Genomic DNA, 17,713 nt, shown 5'->3' on the forward strand with positions numbered 1-17,713 from the left:
ATTGTCATGCTGGAGAATGCTGAGGGAGCAAAGGGGAGGGCTACAAAGCAGGAGGTGAGATATCTTGCTCACCCTATTGCCTGATCAACATCCCCAGTGTCTGGTCTACAAAGTTCTGTTTCTCTCAGACACTGGAAGTGAGCACAGAGTTTAGGGCTGTTTCCAGCTGCCTACAGGTTGGCACTTGGCCTGTTTTTTTCTGTTTCTTCTTCTTCTTGCCCTTCACAGCAGGAGAGCTGCTGTGGGCTCAGAGCATGTAACCAACACTTGGGGCTGCTTGATGGAGGATTATCACCCGATAACAGGGTGATTCTTGGAGAATGCACTTTGGTGCAGAGCCAGTATGGCAGAGGGACCAAAATGTAAATGTCTTATCAGGAAAGTGATGCTAAAGTGAAGGAAACCTTCTTGTGATGTGACTCCTGTAGCAACAGTGGGATAAAACCACAAAGACCATCTTAGATAATTTACATAGTTTGCAGCTTTAGTTTTCCATGTTCATCTTTTTTCCTATCCACGTTCACCCATCTTTCTTTCCTACACTGAGCAAAAGGGGTGAAGTGGGAATAGTCTCTAAAGAGCCATGTCCATACAGACTCCTTTTGAATGTGCTTTCCAGACTGTTTGGTGTGGAGAAGGAATGCTATAGGAGCCTGCTTCAGTCCTGCTTGTCCCTTTGCGGTATGTGGAGGTTGCCAAAGTCTTTATTCTTCTTTGTCATCCAGTATCTTCTATAAAGCTCAGGGCCCAAGCCCGCTCCCATTATTCCAAGGCAAAGAGGCATCAAGGTGTCTGCGAGTCAGAGAAAGCTCTGACTGTTCTTGGTAGCACAGCAGAAACCAATGAAAGGGAGAAGCCAGGAGGCACCGAGTAAAAGTTGGACTTGAATTCAGGAAAGATTGAGGCAAAGACTCCAATAAGTTGCTCAGGGAAATCATGATTGGATTATCAAATTTAATTGTGTTGAGAACAATAGTGTTCATTATATTTGGCACTGGAAAGCCCCGGGCACAAACACCAGTTAGTTGGAGCCTCACTGGGCAGCTATGGAAGGAAATGGCAAGCTCCTGCTGGCCTCTGTGGGTGTGAGATTGAGCCCTATGCAAACAAATATTGATCACCAAATGCCAAGAAAAGGGTAACTTTAAACTAAATGTGTGGCAGACCTATGGGCTGACTTATCGCTCGTCTCCATGCATCCTTGTTCTAGTGCTGGCTAAACCCAGTATTTCTTCGACTCTTTGCACCTTCCTTCCTTGTCTCGCAGTGTGCCCTTGTGTGCTGTTGTTGCTCAGGTCATTTTTGACGGATTACTTATGTCCCTCTGCTCCAGTGGTACAGATGTGTTCATGTAATGTTTCAAACCAATTGCTTTTCTCTAGAACAATTTCCCTTCAAAACAAATGTTCCCCCAGTGTCTTTCTTGCCAAGGTCTGCAAGTAAACACAAGGTATCACTGACTTATTCTTTCAAAGGACCCAAACATTTAATGCCTTGGCCAGATGCTCATGTTTTGCTTGGTGAAAAAGCTTTTGGTTGAGAGCAAATCAATCTTGTGTTGGTTTTTGAGAAGGGGGCAGTGTTTTAAAACCAATGGCATGTCAGTTTTGAGGATCAACATCAAATTGATGGAGCTGTTTTGTTTGTGCTCCTGAAAACACAAACTTCATTAGGGAGAATGGCTTTTTGAACCATATGGCCTCTCTATTCTCCCACTCCTTCAAAGGAGAAAAAGCCCTCTTATTCCAGCTTTACTGCTGACACCAAACATGTAAAACCACGCAGGTGTCAGACATGGGCAAGATGGTTAAGATATTAAAACAAGAACAGCATTAAATGATACATTAAACATTGGGACTTGAAAAAATGAAATTCATTCTGACATGAAAACATTCTAGGAATTTAAGCAGTAATATTTGGAATTGATACAGTACCTTATTTAAGGTTTTGGACTTGTGCTGTATTCCTTTAACTGAGCTCTGCCACACCACTGGTGAGTGAGGAGCTGTCACAGCTGTGTCACATACCTGGACACTGCAGCGGGACAAGATGAAGCTTTACCCAGCATCCTACAGAGAGCCGAGACTGAAATTCAGCAGCCTTGAACATCTCTGCCTGCATTCAAGGCCATGTAACTCTAATTACTCTTAACTCTATTAGTCTCTGTATTCCATTATAGTATAGGGAACCAACAGAAGTCTGTGACATTGTACAAAGGAATAAAAAAGGGCAGTGGAGCCACCACCATCAGTGGGTGCTGGCAGACGTGGCAGAGGTGAGCTCCCTTTATGTAGCAGGTTGGTCTCTATGAGATGTAATAATTTTGGTATAAGTCTGTTCAAGTGTCGCTCTGTGGCTGTCGTGACAGATCTTGCTTGCAGGCAGCCAGCTCAGAGCACGAGCAGAGCAAGCTGAGGTCTGCCTCCACACGTCTGGTAGACAAACCTGCACGGTACCTGGCTGCAGAACTTTTCAGTCTGCAAGTGCGGATGAGACGAATTACTGTGATTTTACAGATGGTAACTAAGGCAAAAAGAGACCAGGTGATTAGTCCAAGACCACATAAAATATGAGCTGTGGCTCAGAGTTGAGTCTAAACCTCTTAAATCTCACCCTAAAAGACTATTCCTCCTTCATAATGCTTGCTAAAGTCTTTTCTTCCCAATTTAGCATCTTACTGCTGCTGTGCTGGAAGGGAGTCTTCTCTTATTCGAGGGTTTTGATCTTCCTTCTGAGACAAAGATTTTGCCAACCCAGATGGTAGCAATTGGTTTCTGCCCTGCTTATTTCCCCATCTTCTCAGACTGCCGAGTGCGGATCCCAGAGATCCAAGGAATCCTGCTCTAATACACCCCTGTGTGAAATGTAGGCCAGTAAAAGCAGATAACCAATATAAGTCAAAACTACAATTTCCTCTCCTAGCCTGCCTTAATAGTTTTTGTGGCTTACCACAAGATTTGGGATGCCAGTTGCACTGCAGACAGATTTACAAATGCTGGAAGAGGAACGTCTCTTTAATCAGTATTAAATTGTAGTCATTAAGTGCAATGGTTCCTTATTGTGGAGAATTATCTGTAGCTCCTCTAAAAAAAATGTGCTGTACCTGCTGGAGTGAGTACAGAGAAGGGCAATGAAACTGGTGAAGGATCTGGAGCATCAGACTTAAGAGAAGCGTCTGAGGGAGCTGGAGTTGTTCAGTCTGGACAAAAGGAGGCTGAGGGGAGACCTTATCATCCTCTACAACTGCCTGAAAGGAGGGGGTAGTGAGGTGGGTGTGGGTCTCTTCTCCCAAGTAACAAATGACAGGACGAGAGAAAATGCCCTAAGTTATGCCAGGAGAGGTGCAGTTTGGGCATTAGAAGAAACTGTTTCACTGAGAGGGTGGTTAAATAGCGGAATAGACTTCCCAGGGAGGTGGTTGGATCACCATCTCTGGAGGTGTTCAAAAGACACATTGACGTGGTACTAAGGGACATGGTTTAGCTCCAGATTTGGTAGAGTTAGGTTATAGTTGGACTTGATGATCTTAAAGTTCTTTTCCAACCAAACGGTTCTATGATTCTGTGATTCCCAGAAAGTTATTTGTACAATGACGCCCATGAAAACCTGATCTTTAAGGTTTGTTCCCAGCTGAATCAATTCAGAAGAGCTGATTTATAATCTGCAGGTGTGAAAAATAACTGTTTTAGTTTTAGATGCTTGGTTGAAACTTGCAGTTTCTTTACTGCAGAACAAAACTTCCTTGCCAGTGTAGTCTAAAAGGAAGCCTAAGACCAAAGAGGAAGAGACAAATGTTGAATAGCTTTTTGTTATTTGAAAGCTGTCCACCTCGTGTGCTGAAGGGAAGTATGTTCTGCAGGAAAAAATAGCGTGTGATGGTGTAACCGAAGCCTGTATCAAGCTGTGGGTAGCTTGGAGAAACTGTGAGGTTGCACATACAGAGCCATTGTATGCCCAAATAGGTGAGCTTTCTCTGATTTATAAATAACTGAAAGCAATGTTTTCTAACAAGGAAGTGCTGGACAACCTCCATTACCATCTCTTTCTGCCATAATAAACATTACCACTTGTTCCAGAAGTCTGGCCATTCTCTGAAAGGAAAATTGTTGGTGAACAGCTGTAGGATGGACTATTAGTAAATATTTATGCTGTAGCATAATGACCTCTTTCACTAATACACAACACAGAGGACTTTTCACTTGCAGAAGTGTTATGGGCCAAATCCTGCAAGGTGTGCCAGCATTGCAGCATGCGGGGTATTGCTACAGGTGCTGCCAGTAAATACTTCATCTTGCATCAGTTGCTCAACCAAGTGATGAAAGATCAAACCCTCTCTATTTTTGCATCTGCATGCATGTTTCTTGTTACCTAAGAAAAAGGAAGCAGCAACAGGAGTAGATTTTGGGGTTGTCTCTGCACTGTGGACTTCTTGCTTCACTTGGAGTTTGTAAACTGTCAAAGACACAACTTGCTTGGGTGCCTCTCAGCACAAAAAAAATCAACATTTAAGTCCAAGAAACAGCTGCTCCTGTGTTTCTCTTTCTTGCCCTATGTCTCTGACTGCTGCAATTGTTTTTTCTCCTCTTTGGGTTTATTTGGAGGAAGATTTTGGTGAAGACTCCATCATCCATCCAGTTGATATCCCCCTCTGGTGCCTGGTCCTCTGAGTGACCAAGCTGCTTGGCCCTGTTTGGGCTGTGGAGTAGTAAAATCTCGATGCAGAGAGCAGGAGGAGGAGTGCAGCTTCTGTCCTAAACCTCTGACGGGTGGTTCAGGAATTGAGCTACATTTTATTTTTAAACAAATCAAGTTTACTATTAAATGTCTTGCTCTCTGTCTGCTGCAATGGATTGCTTCGAGATCTTCCCTGACATCAGATGATTTATCTTGAAAGTGGCTTTTCCCTGCTGAGCCAGCTGCTATTTTATGCTTTTTTACAGCTTGTCCAAAGAAAGCTCTCTTTGATAACCAGCATGTGTGAAAAATTTGCATTAAAATAACCTTTTTTTTTAAACAGTCAGCATAAGTATCCTGAAAAAAGTCATGGCAATGTCTGAATGGATATTTATTCTAATGTGCTTTTTTTTTTGCTTAGAGTAGTAGAAAATACTGTGTGAAAAAAAAGTCAAGTACAGTAAAATATGGTTTGCATTACAGTTCTCCAATGAAGTCATCAATCCGTGTCTCAGAACTCATTTATAGTGCAAAAGCTGAGAAAACATTTGTAGCCCAGAGTCAGGTGCCACCAGCCATCTTGGAAAAGCATGACAAATCCATTTATGTTTGGGTTTTGGCCTCTTAATAAACTCTGGGGACCAGAGAGAGATGAGCTCAGCAAGAAGATGTGAATCAACGTTGAGTCAGCAATGTGTGCACCAAGGGACTGCTCATGCTAAGCAAAAACTGAAATGAGTCAACACTTAAAAAAAAGAGGATAAAAAGTTGCAGTATTTGCATCTGAGAACAAGGAGGGGTAGCTTGTGCTGGTCATGGTATGGAGTTCGCAATCCATCTTTAGAGCATTTGCTTCAACACGAAGTTTGAAAGGCAGCCCATCCAGCATGGGACCATTAACACAATCACAGGGCATATAATCATGACTGATGATAATTAGGCAGTTGTTATATGGAAATGAAGAATTCTGTGTGACAATAAACAGTAACGGAGTTCTCGTGTTTAATTTGTTAAGGCCCCAATCCGGCAGCTGGATCTACATTGGTGGCCTCCCGTGCATACGCAGCATGATTAACACCAGATGAGGATCTGGCCATAGTCATCGATGCTTAGTAATGGTTATGTTGCTAATTAAAGCTCAGATTGGTTTTGGCCTTTGGGACCTGAGCAGAAAAGGGGAATCTTAGTTTACTTCTCAAGGCCTAGCAATTGCAATCATTGCACAAGGACTTCTTGTTGGCGTGTGGTGTGGTGTCACTGGGTCACAGCAACGTCTCTGTGGAGGTGTGGGTAGGGTTTCAGTTCATAACAAGGCTTGTCTTAGTGGTGTTGTCAAGTGAGCAGGTCCTGTGTGTCAGCCTGTAGGAAGAGACTGTCAATCTGCATGACCTGATCCCATTGACTGGAGGAGTCAGTGAAATGCTTGGTACATGAGATGTATTTTCATGTGTTGGTGCAAACTCATAGCTAAAAACTGTTCACTTGGAAACGAAGCTCCTTTTCCACTGTGACTCATCACTGACTAATGATGCCCTCACCCAAGTGAAGGCTCTTCCTTCTGAGTGTTTATTAGCGTAGGCATAAAGACACACACCCTGACCAAACTTGGTGTTGCCCAAGGACAGCAGAAGCACACATACTAAAAGGAATCTAAAAGCAATCACTGATTCCTATCCCCTGAATTTCAGTGCTCCTTCATTTCCTCCTCTGTTGGGGAATCCTGCTTAGCTTTTGACAAACTTCCTATCCCAATATGCAGCATGTTGAGTCCTGGAAAATGTCCACTGTCCTGGGAAAGGAAAGGAGGAGAGAGGAATAACTCCGAAATGAAAAGGTGACTATTCCTGGATTGCTGCAGAAAAATGACTTCACTCATTTTAGTAATTTTGATGAGTGCTACACTAAATTGATGTCACAACAGCCCCTTTCCTGAAAAGCTCCTTCTCCATAAAGAGGTGATGATGTGAGTGCCAGCATTAGCTGTAACTATCCTAATAATGATGGATCAAAAATGTAGCACTGAGCAATGTGATTGATGGCTTTTGGTGAACGGGTGTAAAAGGCTGGAAAGCATCGCAACCAGGCAGCAGCCTTGGTCCTCCCAAGTCCAGATCTGTAATGTAGCTCAGTGCTAATGCTGTATAATGTCCACAGTTTTTACAAGATCTTTGTTAGCTTTTATTAGTTTCATTTGATTTTGTAACAAACTTTACAGTACGTTTATCAATACATCATTTTCTGGCTAACAAAAGCCTCACTGTTTTGTGCTGATTTCTTTTTTTCCCTTCGTGAAGCTGTAACATAGAAGCCGAGTTAAGAAGGTGACAACACCTGTTGGCAATTTAAAGGAAATGAAAAGATTTTTTTTCCATGGATGTAAGCATGAAATTCATACATATATGTATGGATATATACAATTTCCCCCCACACTCCATCCTGTGGTAGACTGTGGCAAACCGGAGCTGCAGCCAGCGTAAATGCGAGGCATGCAGGACATATGGATGCATTTAGCCCACAATCCTTTGCAGATGCGCTGGGGTGTGTGGCTGCTGCTACACCCGTGCAAACGGCGAAGTGTAGCTCTCTTTGCTGCACAAATACTGTTTGGGGATGAAAGCAATACGCAATGCCAGGCAGGCTGGTGTTAAAAGTGTGTTTGATCTGAGCAATTTATGGCTTCCTTCTGTTAAATCTTATTAATAGAATTAGTCCCTGATCCCAATGAGTTTGTGGCGTACATGTTGGGTGTTTCTCGTCAGTGTGTCTGAGGCTAGAAACATCTTTTGCCTCTGACTTTATTAATGAGAGTTCTCTTGTTACGATCCTCCATACAGTTAATGGGCAGAATTTCAGCCCTTGTTGACAGAGCAAGGCTGATGTGCACAGCCACTGATTTCTCCACCTTTATGGGTCTATAATACTTAGAAATAGCCATATCTGTGAGTAAAGCCAAGGCAGTCCCTGGTCCAAGCAGGAGCTATGTATGTGTGTGGAAAGCAGGCACACAGATAGTCTAGATTACCAGTCAAGGTCTGCTGTGACTGCGGAATAGTAGTGAAGAGTCTTTTAATTAATAGCGCCCCAAGTAATGAGAAGACATCATGCTAATTGCAGACCTGGTCATCACCAGTTCTGAGGTATCTACCAAGATGTTCACTATCCAAGGTGACGGTCTTCCCCAAGTAGTAGGATCTTTCTGTTAACTTTCCTACAACCACTACTGCGCTCCCCTTTTCGTGACAGTGTTTCCTTGGCGCCTGGGCTCCATCCCTCCTCTTCTTGCCAAAGGCTGGGAGTGAAGGACTTAGCATGGCCTCATTGGACTCAGAGGACCACTGGAGCTGGGTTGAGCTTCATGGGCACAATGTCACCAGAGAGCACTGTGTCCCATTCACTGGTGCCATCATACAGCTCTGCTGTCCTCTATTTGCCTGGTAAATCCCACTGAGAGTGTTTTTTAGCCAAATTTTAGACCTTTTGATATCAGTTAATTGAAAAATGCACAAAAGGAACATTTGCAAATTAAGACACGGTGTATAATATTTATTATAGAGAGGACAGCACCAAGTTGGGCTAGTTTATAAGGTGTAGCTTGAATGTTGATTTTGGAGACTCCTTCTTTATGTGTAAATGCACATACACACCATCAGTTGCCCACGTGCTGCTCCTTGATCCATACATGTCGGTGCGTTCCCTGTTAAACTGTATGGTTGTTGAGGAGGTGTATTTTTACATTCCTCTAGGGTCTGGTTCTCTACCTTTCCTGTGCTGTCTTTGGCATCCACATTAAGAAAAAGATGGAGAAAAGGAAGAAAAAAAACAAACGGCAAAACTGCTGGCAATTAGTGTGTAAACCTATTTTAAAATCCGATTTGTTTTTGTTTGATGAAAGAAAGAACATATTCTGTGTTGTGCGTGATGAATAATATCATTGTGCTCGAACGCTTTGATTCTTCTTACTTTATAACAACGTGGGTTTCGTAGTCAGAAGACCTGAGTGTTTACATTATACACTTTTGGCAATAAATTTGGAAAAGAAGAGAAAAAAAAAAAGCACTAATCCCAGGAGTTCTGAAACCTACACTCCTTCTTAAACGTACCCTGTTAAAGACATTAAGTCCCTTGCAAACATCCATCTATCAGCAGTCGAGAGTTTGTAAAAGGCGCACTTTGTTCTGAACTCCCTGCCCTACTGATTATGCACAGTTCTTTTATTTTGTGAATAGGATGACGACCCCGTAGCCTGGTAATGATGACAGATTTATGTATTTTAACACCCAGACGCTGCTGTATTTGCTAAGGGCTGCCAGACTCCAGCAGCGCTGCAACCGTGGTTTATTTTCATTGTCAGTTCGTGCTGCTTTTTAAGGTGTTCTGCAGCCGCTGGAAGCAGCGCCGCTGCCGCTCGCAGAGGTTGGGATGTCAGGATGTTAAGAGCATAAGCCACCATCCTTGGACTGTTTCCACTCATAAAATGTCAGTTTTGCTCTGGCCACGCTGACGGGTGGAACCTGCTCCTTGCACCGAAGCCAAGGGAAAAAAACCTCTCCGAGCAGTGAAAGGAATCAGATAACACAAAATTTATCCCTCTGCTTTCTACTCCCATGATGTATTTTGCAGCTCTCAAGTTAATGTTTTCAAGTGAACCTTCTTTTAATGTGCAGTAAAAGCAAAGAACATAAACATACCTTGCAAGCTTCGCTGCTACAGCGCTGTATGGGTCAACACATCTGTCCTCTGCGCAATGCATCTGTCTGTGATTTCTTTGGGGTTGTTTTAAATTACTGCAAGTGGCAGGACAATAGGGAGACAAACAGTGAGAACAATGCTGTTGTTTAATAACAAGCTAAATTATTAACAGGCCTGTGCAGAAAATAACTCATGTAAATTAAAAGGAAGCAAATAATTTTCTTTTCCATTGCAATGGTCCAGTGTAACAAAGGCAGCTGATGTCTTTCTTCTTTTCTTTCATCTTGCTATAGATGTGTGTGTTCCTGTGTGTGTATACAGTTTTCTTACAGACACATTACAAAGGCTATAGGGCAAAAAATGCAGAATATGAATGTTTATTACACAATCCAAATTATGCATAGGACTTTTATTACCTTTTTTTTTACTTGCAATTCACTGTTTCCCTGAAAAATGTTGCCAAGACAGCTGAACTATTGAGTCGAGTCAGTTTTCTGCTTGATCGTCAACAAAGGGCTTTGAGATATTTGAGACCGAATCCTCCATTGCGAAGCTATTTTGATTTGGAAAAAGCATCGCCACCAAATTCTTTGTTGAGTTTTCATTGGTCCAGTATTAGATGTTTCTCTTCTTAAAGAGAAACCATATGAGTTGGCATGTTGGTTTTGAGTTGGGTTCCTTTCAAGCCATAATAAGTTATGATGACCTTTCCACTGAAGTAAACAAGGATCTTCATCTCACCTTTGCTGAGAGAAGAGCCAGTGACAGTCGTCCTCATTCGCTAGCAGGGAATTTGGGAAGGGAGCTGGATCCACTTCAGACGTGGGCTGGGATTCCCAGACCTGCCTGCTGCTCTCTCCAGAGCAATCCCAGGAATCCCATGGAGGAGCGGGATGGCACCTCCCCAATCCCCAGCAAAGCCCAGTGTTTGTGCTCTGTTTCCAGCGTCTCCTGACAACTGGTAGCCCACTGCAGTTTCTCCTGGTAGCCCTCCCGTGTGCTTTGACAGGAGAAAATCCAACCCAGGAGAATGCTGTGGGAATTTGACATCAAAAGGGTTGCTTCAGCCAAGGTCTCCTGTGCCCTGCTCTGCTTTGAGTGTGGTTTTGTTAATCCCTTTTCTTCAAGGATGCTCGGAAGATGCAGCAACCTTCACTTGTGGGAAGTGAGTAATGTTGAGGGTGAATTTTGAGAAGCTGCTCTGTACCTTTGGCTTGAAGTGCAAGCAAGGCGCTAGTTGTACTCCTCCCATCCTGACAGGAGTCCTCCTGAGATGCAAGCCTTCTCCTGCTCACATTGGCAGATCAGTTGGTTTCATCTGAGTGGACCCCATCAGCCCCTTTCCATTGGGATGGTTTTCAGAGCCTGTGGGAAGGTGTTTGAGAAACTGTAATTGGGGCCATTGTAAAAACATGTCTATGTGACCTTCAGAAAAAAGAGGTTGTTCTCTGGGTGCTCCATCCTTGGCTAATTATGGAGAATTTTGTGGTGGCCCCTTGAAACTTTGCCACAGTAAACAGACAAAAGGGCAACAGCTTTCAGGGGCAGACGAGTGGAATTGCATCAGAAAGGAATTTGGCCATGCGATGTCCTCGGTACCGTCTGCGCTCATGTGTATCTCCCGTCCCTTTGCCAGGAATGATTTGGATACAGTTTGCCCTTGTTCTGGGCAAAACCTGGGTCATGGACATAGTCAACTACAAATTAAACTGCTAAACCTTAAATACTGAAGTTATGCCTTATATGTGGTTATTGCTGTTTGTTTGTTTGACCTATGTTAGCTCTTCTCGGGAATTTTCAGCCCTTCTGTTCAAGGCTCCCCGTTTAACAGGAGGACGGGCTGCATGCTGCACTGCTCACAAGTCACATTTTTGTCATCATTCAGCATCTGCAGCGAGGGAGGGAATCTTGCAGATCCTGTGACAGCATCCCTGTTCCTCCAAGGCCATGCTGGCATGTGCTGAAGGATAAATGCTTTAAAAGATTCACTAGATCCTTCCCACCTGGTATTTGGAGAAAACACTTCTGTGTCTGGGGCCAAATCTGTTAATCTTTTCTCCTATGCTATAGACTGCAGAAATAGTTTCAGACATAGGAGAAAAACCTCAACAAGTTGCCTGCAGTTCTCTATTACTGCTACAGCGTGTTTTTCCAGAATGTTATTGCTCTTCCTATGGACAGTTACTTCCCTGCAGCCCTGTACCAGCTTTTTTGATGCCTAGCATGGGAAACCTGTTTGCTGTGGACAAATCTCCAGTGTCCTAAACCTTGACGGACTCCTGAGCTGCCTTTTTGTCTGTCAGATGTGACGTGATGCCTGATGCCACCCCAGTTCTCCACGATGCACAATGATAGTGATTTAACTTACTGGTCTGGTGCTGCTTTTGTGCCTTGCTTAGCGATGGTCCCATGGCCTTGTAAGGTATTTTCAAGGCTGTTCTCTTCTTCCTGGCTATTTTGGGGGATTTGTGATTTCTTCCCCAGCCTCAAATCCCCAGCTAAACCACTGCTAAGCTGAGATGGTACAGCCAGTTTTTTGCTGATACTTTGGTCTCTGCTCAGCATGTAAAGTAATGGGTAGAATTTTAATCGCTGCCTTTGTCACTTCCTCTTCAAATATGGCACGACTCGGGCCATGAGTGAAATGCTTTCCATGTTCTTAGTGAGGGAAGAAGTGGACCCCACTTAGAGGTGTGTATTTTTAAAGGAGGATGGTAAACTGAACCTACAGCACCTTTTATCTCTGGGGCCGTCAAAGGTGGAAGATAAAGGGCAGGTTTTCAAAAGCAGTCAGCTGAGGCTGAGTCAACCTCTTCTGAAGAATTCCCATGGACTTCCATGGGATGAGTATTGCCAGTGCTGAAAGGTTTTGAAACCCTACCCAACCATCCAGTGACACCTTTGAAAAATGTGTGTGCTAAGCATGCATTCCTGAGAAAATGTAAGTAGGGTTCACATGTGTTGAATGCTGAGGTGCTTTCTCAGGAGCAGGTGTTTTGAAAGGAAATTGAGAAAACGGGTTTCTAAAGCGATTTTAATGAGCTCTAGTGTCTGCCCTAGCCAGTAGGGACATAGCACTTAAGCTAAAGATATTTTTTAACATAGTTTTCTCTCCTGTAAGCAAGATCTGGCCAGTAGGTTGGCTGTCACAATAAGAAATCCCTCTATCAGCAGTCCAACACATTCAGCTGTTGTGTGAAGTCACGCAATGGCAATGCTTGCTCGTGTCTAACCCGGAGCTTGTATGATGCTGTGGGATTCAGACTATGAAAGACATTTCTGTACCACCTCTGTATAAGTTGTAACTGTTGTAATAGTTAAATACAAATTAACAAGAACATGGAAGCTGGGGCCTGAGACAGTCCCAAGGCTGCAGTAATCAATGTTTTATTTTTTTTCTGCTTTAAGAAAACTCCAGGCTCAAATATCAGGAACTCTGTTTCTGGATGTAATCTGTGCATGCAGTTGCATTGGCTGTGGTGGGAAATCAGTGGGGTTAATCCGAAGGACGTTATGTGAGCGAGGAGCAAGGTGCCCTGCCTGTGTTGCAGGGAGGCATCCCAATACTTGCCCTCGTTAGCTGTGGGACTGCTAAAATTCATTGCACTCATCAGAGGGGAACAGCTGTCTTGCAGTTCTGCAGGGAGGAAATGGAGGAGAGAAGGAGCAAAAGGAGAAAAACATCAGGGGAGGGATTTTTAAAAAAAAATCTTTCCTTCCTTTTGCATTGCAGACACGTTAAGTACTTAATATTTTAAGAGCATCTTCTTACTTAGAAAAGCTGGCAAAGATGGGATTCAGTCTGAGTCTGCCAGATTGATTTACAAATCCGCCTTACGAACTCCTGCTGCTTAAACATACCAGAATGCGACAATTAAAGCCAACATCTGGAATTCATTGGTGGAGCAGATCCTAGATAAACATTAAATGAATGTCCATTTCCTTAGCATTGGATTTCCTCTGGCTACCACAGCTTAAGCAGTGTCATCCTATCAGATGGAGCTGATGATGATGGCAGAGCGAATGTCAAAGTCATGAGCCAGATCTATTTGTTCCATCTTTTAGCACCAAAACTGGGACTAAAGCTGGGCTGAGGAGGCAGCCACTGCTTTTTCCACTAGGGGATGGGATCCTCATCTCAGTAACCTGGGCTAAGCTGCTCTTGTGGCTCCCTCTCTCTCCTGTGAAGATGGGATGCTTCAGATTAGTTAAGTTAATCACAATTGAGGAACTTAGTAGAGTTCTTCCTCTCTCCTTTCCCCCCAAATCTTGCTTACCCTGGCGTGAATTGTATTTCTTTCTGCAACCTGACTTAAATGGCATCATGGGGGAAGTAAAAAGCACTTTCTGGCTTTCAGTTGTGCTCATATTGCCCCATAGTTTATCACTTCCTTGGTTATTGGAGAAGCAAAAATTATGATGGTCTCTGGATGGTTTTAATTGTTACAACCATTGTGTCCCACCTCTGAAGCTGTTCAATCCTGAATCACTGAAATTAAGGTGAGGAGGAGTGTTTCCACGTGGAAAGGCACTCTGGACCCAAACAACCTGAGGAGAAAAATGTCCCTTTTGTGGAAAACCATAACTGCTTTTAGAAGTGGAGCCTTCCACTAAGTCACATGAAGACATTTGTTCAGGTCTGCGCTCAGGACATCATTCGTGCCTTTGATCTCAAGGAAACTGGATGAAGTTTGGGGTCTTGAGGAACTTCCTGAGAATCCAGGGCACTTATTGAAGTGCCTGATTTCACCTGTCTGAGGCACGAGGATTTGCCCGCAAGCAAACAGATGTGGATTTTTGCAGAAAGCTCTTTGAAGTAGCCACTTTCTGCTCTGTACCATGCAGGAACTATATTGAAAGAGGTAAACCTATTGCTGGTGCAGGGGTCCTCCTTCCAAGCTTGAGGTGATCTCCAAAATACCGATTAGTGCCTCTCTGGGTTTCCAGGTTGCCTCTGCTGGGTGCCCTTCCTGTAGCTCCCAGATTCTGCTCAAAGCATGATCTCTCTCTCCCGTGAGACCCCAGTGTTCAGCTTCTTCCCACTTTCACCAATCTGACCATTGAAAAGTCCTACTTTGCATCTCCTGCCTGGTCCTTCAGCTTTTATAAAAGCATTAGCTCAGCACCTTGGCTTCTTTGGGGAAAATTGAACCAATCTTTTCCTTGTCTTCCCTCCCCTGCTTTCACACCCTGCCTCCTCGCACTCTGGGGACAAGCTGAATCCATATGGATCTTCTCAGCTCAGGACGTAGCTCCTGGGAGGCACCCAGGTGTCTTTTGGGAGGTGTTTGGGTTTCCGATCTCTCGTCTCGGGTTCAGCAAGGAGCGACACCGCCACGAGGGCTGTGCTTGACATACTTCAGAGCGCTCAGCGACGCAGTCATATCTCAAGAGCCAGAAGCTGAGCGCAGATAGCTTCCCCAAATCGCCCTACCAAATCAGCGGGACTTTCTGCACAGAGCAGGCGCCTTCTCTCCTCTGAACGCCCCCAGCCCGGCTTAGCTGGAGGGAGCCGGTGACCCCGGGCTCAGCTCAGCGATGCAGCGGGGCTGCGAGCGAGACCCATATGGCCCTTGCGCTCTGCATTCTGATAGTATAGAGTTGCCTGCCCGGGGTAGGCTCGACGAGGCAGAAGTATTTTCCTTGCTGCTTGGCCCTTTTTTTCCCCATGTGGCTCTACAGGTGTTGGTCTGCAAGATGAAAGCGTAACATGAAAGAGCTCCACACAGAGGAAAGACTCAGGTAAGTTTACAGCTCTGTTATTTTGCCTCGCTGGTGACTCCTATCTGGTGGGTTTTCCAAAGCAACCGACAAATATTTTTCTCTCGGTTACGGCGCCGACAGTAGCCTGGAGTCAGAGTTTCCTCCTGTGGAAGATAGACCTTCGAGGTCTATAAAATTTATACAGTGTGCTTTCTGATTTTTATTAGCCTAGTAAAAGAGATCATATTTTGTGTGCTTCTGTATCTCTGGATGATGTGACTGGGGAGTTATTTCGCAGGGCAACAGGCTGAATGCTGTGGTTGAAAATACTGATTTATCTGAGCTGTGAAAGCGCTAGACTGAGCAGATAATGAAAGTCCTTGAAATGCTTCAGACATGCACAGCCATTTTAGAATATCCCACAAGGGGGCTATGGGTTACATTGTCATTTAGCTTTTAGTCATTGCTAATTAGTTCCACCTAAATACTGATTTCCCCAGCCCATTCCTTGTCTCAATTGTAACACCCCAAAGAGTGAATTTTGTTTGCTCTCCTTGTGTCTGAAAACAGTTTTAGGGCAGCTGGTTTGTTTGTGGATGTGCAGTGACTCTCAATACCTTTAAAAACATAATAATTCTAATAAACATGTGCTTCAAGACCCAACTATGAGTGGAAAGGGTAGGGCACGGCAAACAGCAAGTCCCAGACTATAATCTAAGCAGATGAAGTTTGATCAAGGACTGGCAGAGTCACAGAGAGACAAAAAGGTAAAGGGAGTTTCTAAATCTTGTGCAGAAACGGCCTCTTTATGCTCCCTATTTGTTTCTTCTCTGCATTGTTTTTCTTATCTGGGCAGCTAAAAAGAGAAACAAAGCATTGGCCAGTAGAGTGTATATTGTTTCATAACCTCTCCTTCAATTCAAATAGAAATTTGGGTAAACAGTACTGCTTGGGGCAGAGCAGGGCTGGAATGGAGCTGCCGTTTAGGAACCTGTAACTTCTCCCTGCGAGATCAGCCATGGCTTTTACCTTGATGATAAGGAAAATGGTTTTCTTCCAATGAAGGAGACAAAAAATGGTGGACATGAGCAGTAAAGCTCAAAGTAAGAGCTTTTTCCATTTCTTGACTTAGGCTGGAGTATTTTTAGGTATACACGTTTTGGCAAAATAATTTGTTTGCTGGTAAGAAAGCCTCCAGAATGACCTTGTGTCAATACACGGACATGCGTGGGAGAGGAGGGGATGGGTGCTGTGTCACTTGGGTGGGATGTTAGGAGAAAGTCCCCACATGGACTCCTACGCTTCCCCCTTAGAAAATGATGGCCTGGACACAACCTAGACTTTGTCTCCATTGCTTTGTGCTCCTCGCAGCTGAGCACAGAGGTGAGAAGATCTGGGGCTGTGTTACCCTCTGCACAGCCCCAGAGGTGCTGTCAGAGGGAGATGTTGCATCCTCCCGGCCTCCTCCTTCCATGCAAAATCCCTCTAAATAGCCGGGTCTTTGCCAGAGACATAGGTGAGTCCCCCCTTCCCGCCACGTGGAAGACACGGCCGAGCTCTTCGGCCTTTGCTCAGTAAAGGGCAGTGGAAGGTAAATCTGAGGTGACTCTCTTGCTTTCTGCATCATTTTTCCAACCTAAAAATAACACTGCGGCCCCTGTGGTTGCCATTAGGGTTATTTACTGCTTTGGCTTCTTTTTTTCCCCCTTCCTTTTCCAGAACACTAGCGCTGCTGAGCAGAAGAACTGCCCCATTGTGCGAGCCCAAAGGAAACACTGCATAGAAAATGCGAGGAATTTTTAGGCCATGATATGTTTGGACTAGGAAGCAGGGGACTCGGAGGAATGCGGAGCACGGTTCCAAAAATATTCCTTGCAATAGCGCTCTTGGTCAGTAACAGTTATTTTTGTTGGCCCCCTCGAGCAGAGGTGATGTCATTCCCCGGCGCGGTGGAGGTGGAAATACAGAGGGTGCCCTGTGGTTTTGCAGGACGGAGAGTGGACAGCTGAACCGAATGCCTTCTCCGGTCTCAAATGCTCTTTCTGTTATATATATAAAAAGATAAATTGAAAAAATAGCACGTTGTGGGGGATGGTGAAGATGGCTTTAAAATAATTAACAGCACCGTAGAAACATTTTCTACAGTCGCAGTCTCTTCCTCCCATGTGAGCTCCCTTCCTGTCAGCTCCTCTGCTTTTCTCTTTAGAGCGAAGTGCATGCTTGGGGGCTGCTTTTTGGGTTGTATTTGTAATATTGCATTTCTTTAGTTAGTAAAAGTGATCAAATCATAAGATGTAGCTTTCTCAGTGCCCTGGGAATGTGGCTGAAGCACAGAGACATGAATGTCTTCACAGTGATTAAAATGGGTTGCTGTACCCTAGGACATTTCTGAAGAAGAAAGCCAGCACTTTTTCTGTAATAAGCAGGATGGAGCAGTAAAATATTGGGACCTTTTTCCATGCTGGTCACTCGCAGTGTCGTGATCTTGATGATGCTGATTTGACTTCTAAGTGCATGTGAGAGAGAGACCAAGAAAGAGAGGAACTGTAATTTTTTTAAAAACAAGTTGATCTAGGCTGATAAGGTCGTAAGAAATGTGTGCATCCATGTGTGGTATCAACACAGCAAGACCATAACTTCACTTCAG

At 44.2% G+C, this 17,713-nt stretch overlaps 1 protein-coding gene across 1 annotated transcript in view; it reads left to right on the forward strand.

The window, feature by feature from the left end:
* FGFRL1 (fibroblast growth factor receptor-like 1) overlaps positions 1 to 17,713 on the forward strand; it is a gene marked incomplete at its 5' end in the record, with an annotated part of 168,225 nt that overhangs the window by 84,071 nt on the left and 66,441 nt on the right. The gene's annotated exons all lie outside the window — the stretch shown is intronic.

The sequence above is a fragment of the Mesitornis unicolor genome, unplaced genomic scaffold (assembly GCF_000695765.1).
Source record: "Mesitornis unicolor isolate BGI_N332 unplaced genomic scaffold, ASM69576v1 scaffold5412, whole genome shotgun sequence".
Lineage (NCBI taxonomy): Eukaryota > Metazoa > Chordata > Aves > Mesitornithiformes > Mesitornithidae > Mesitornis > Mesitornis unicolor.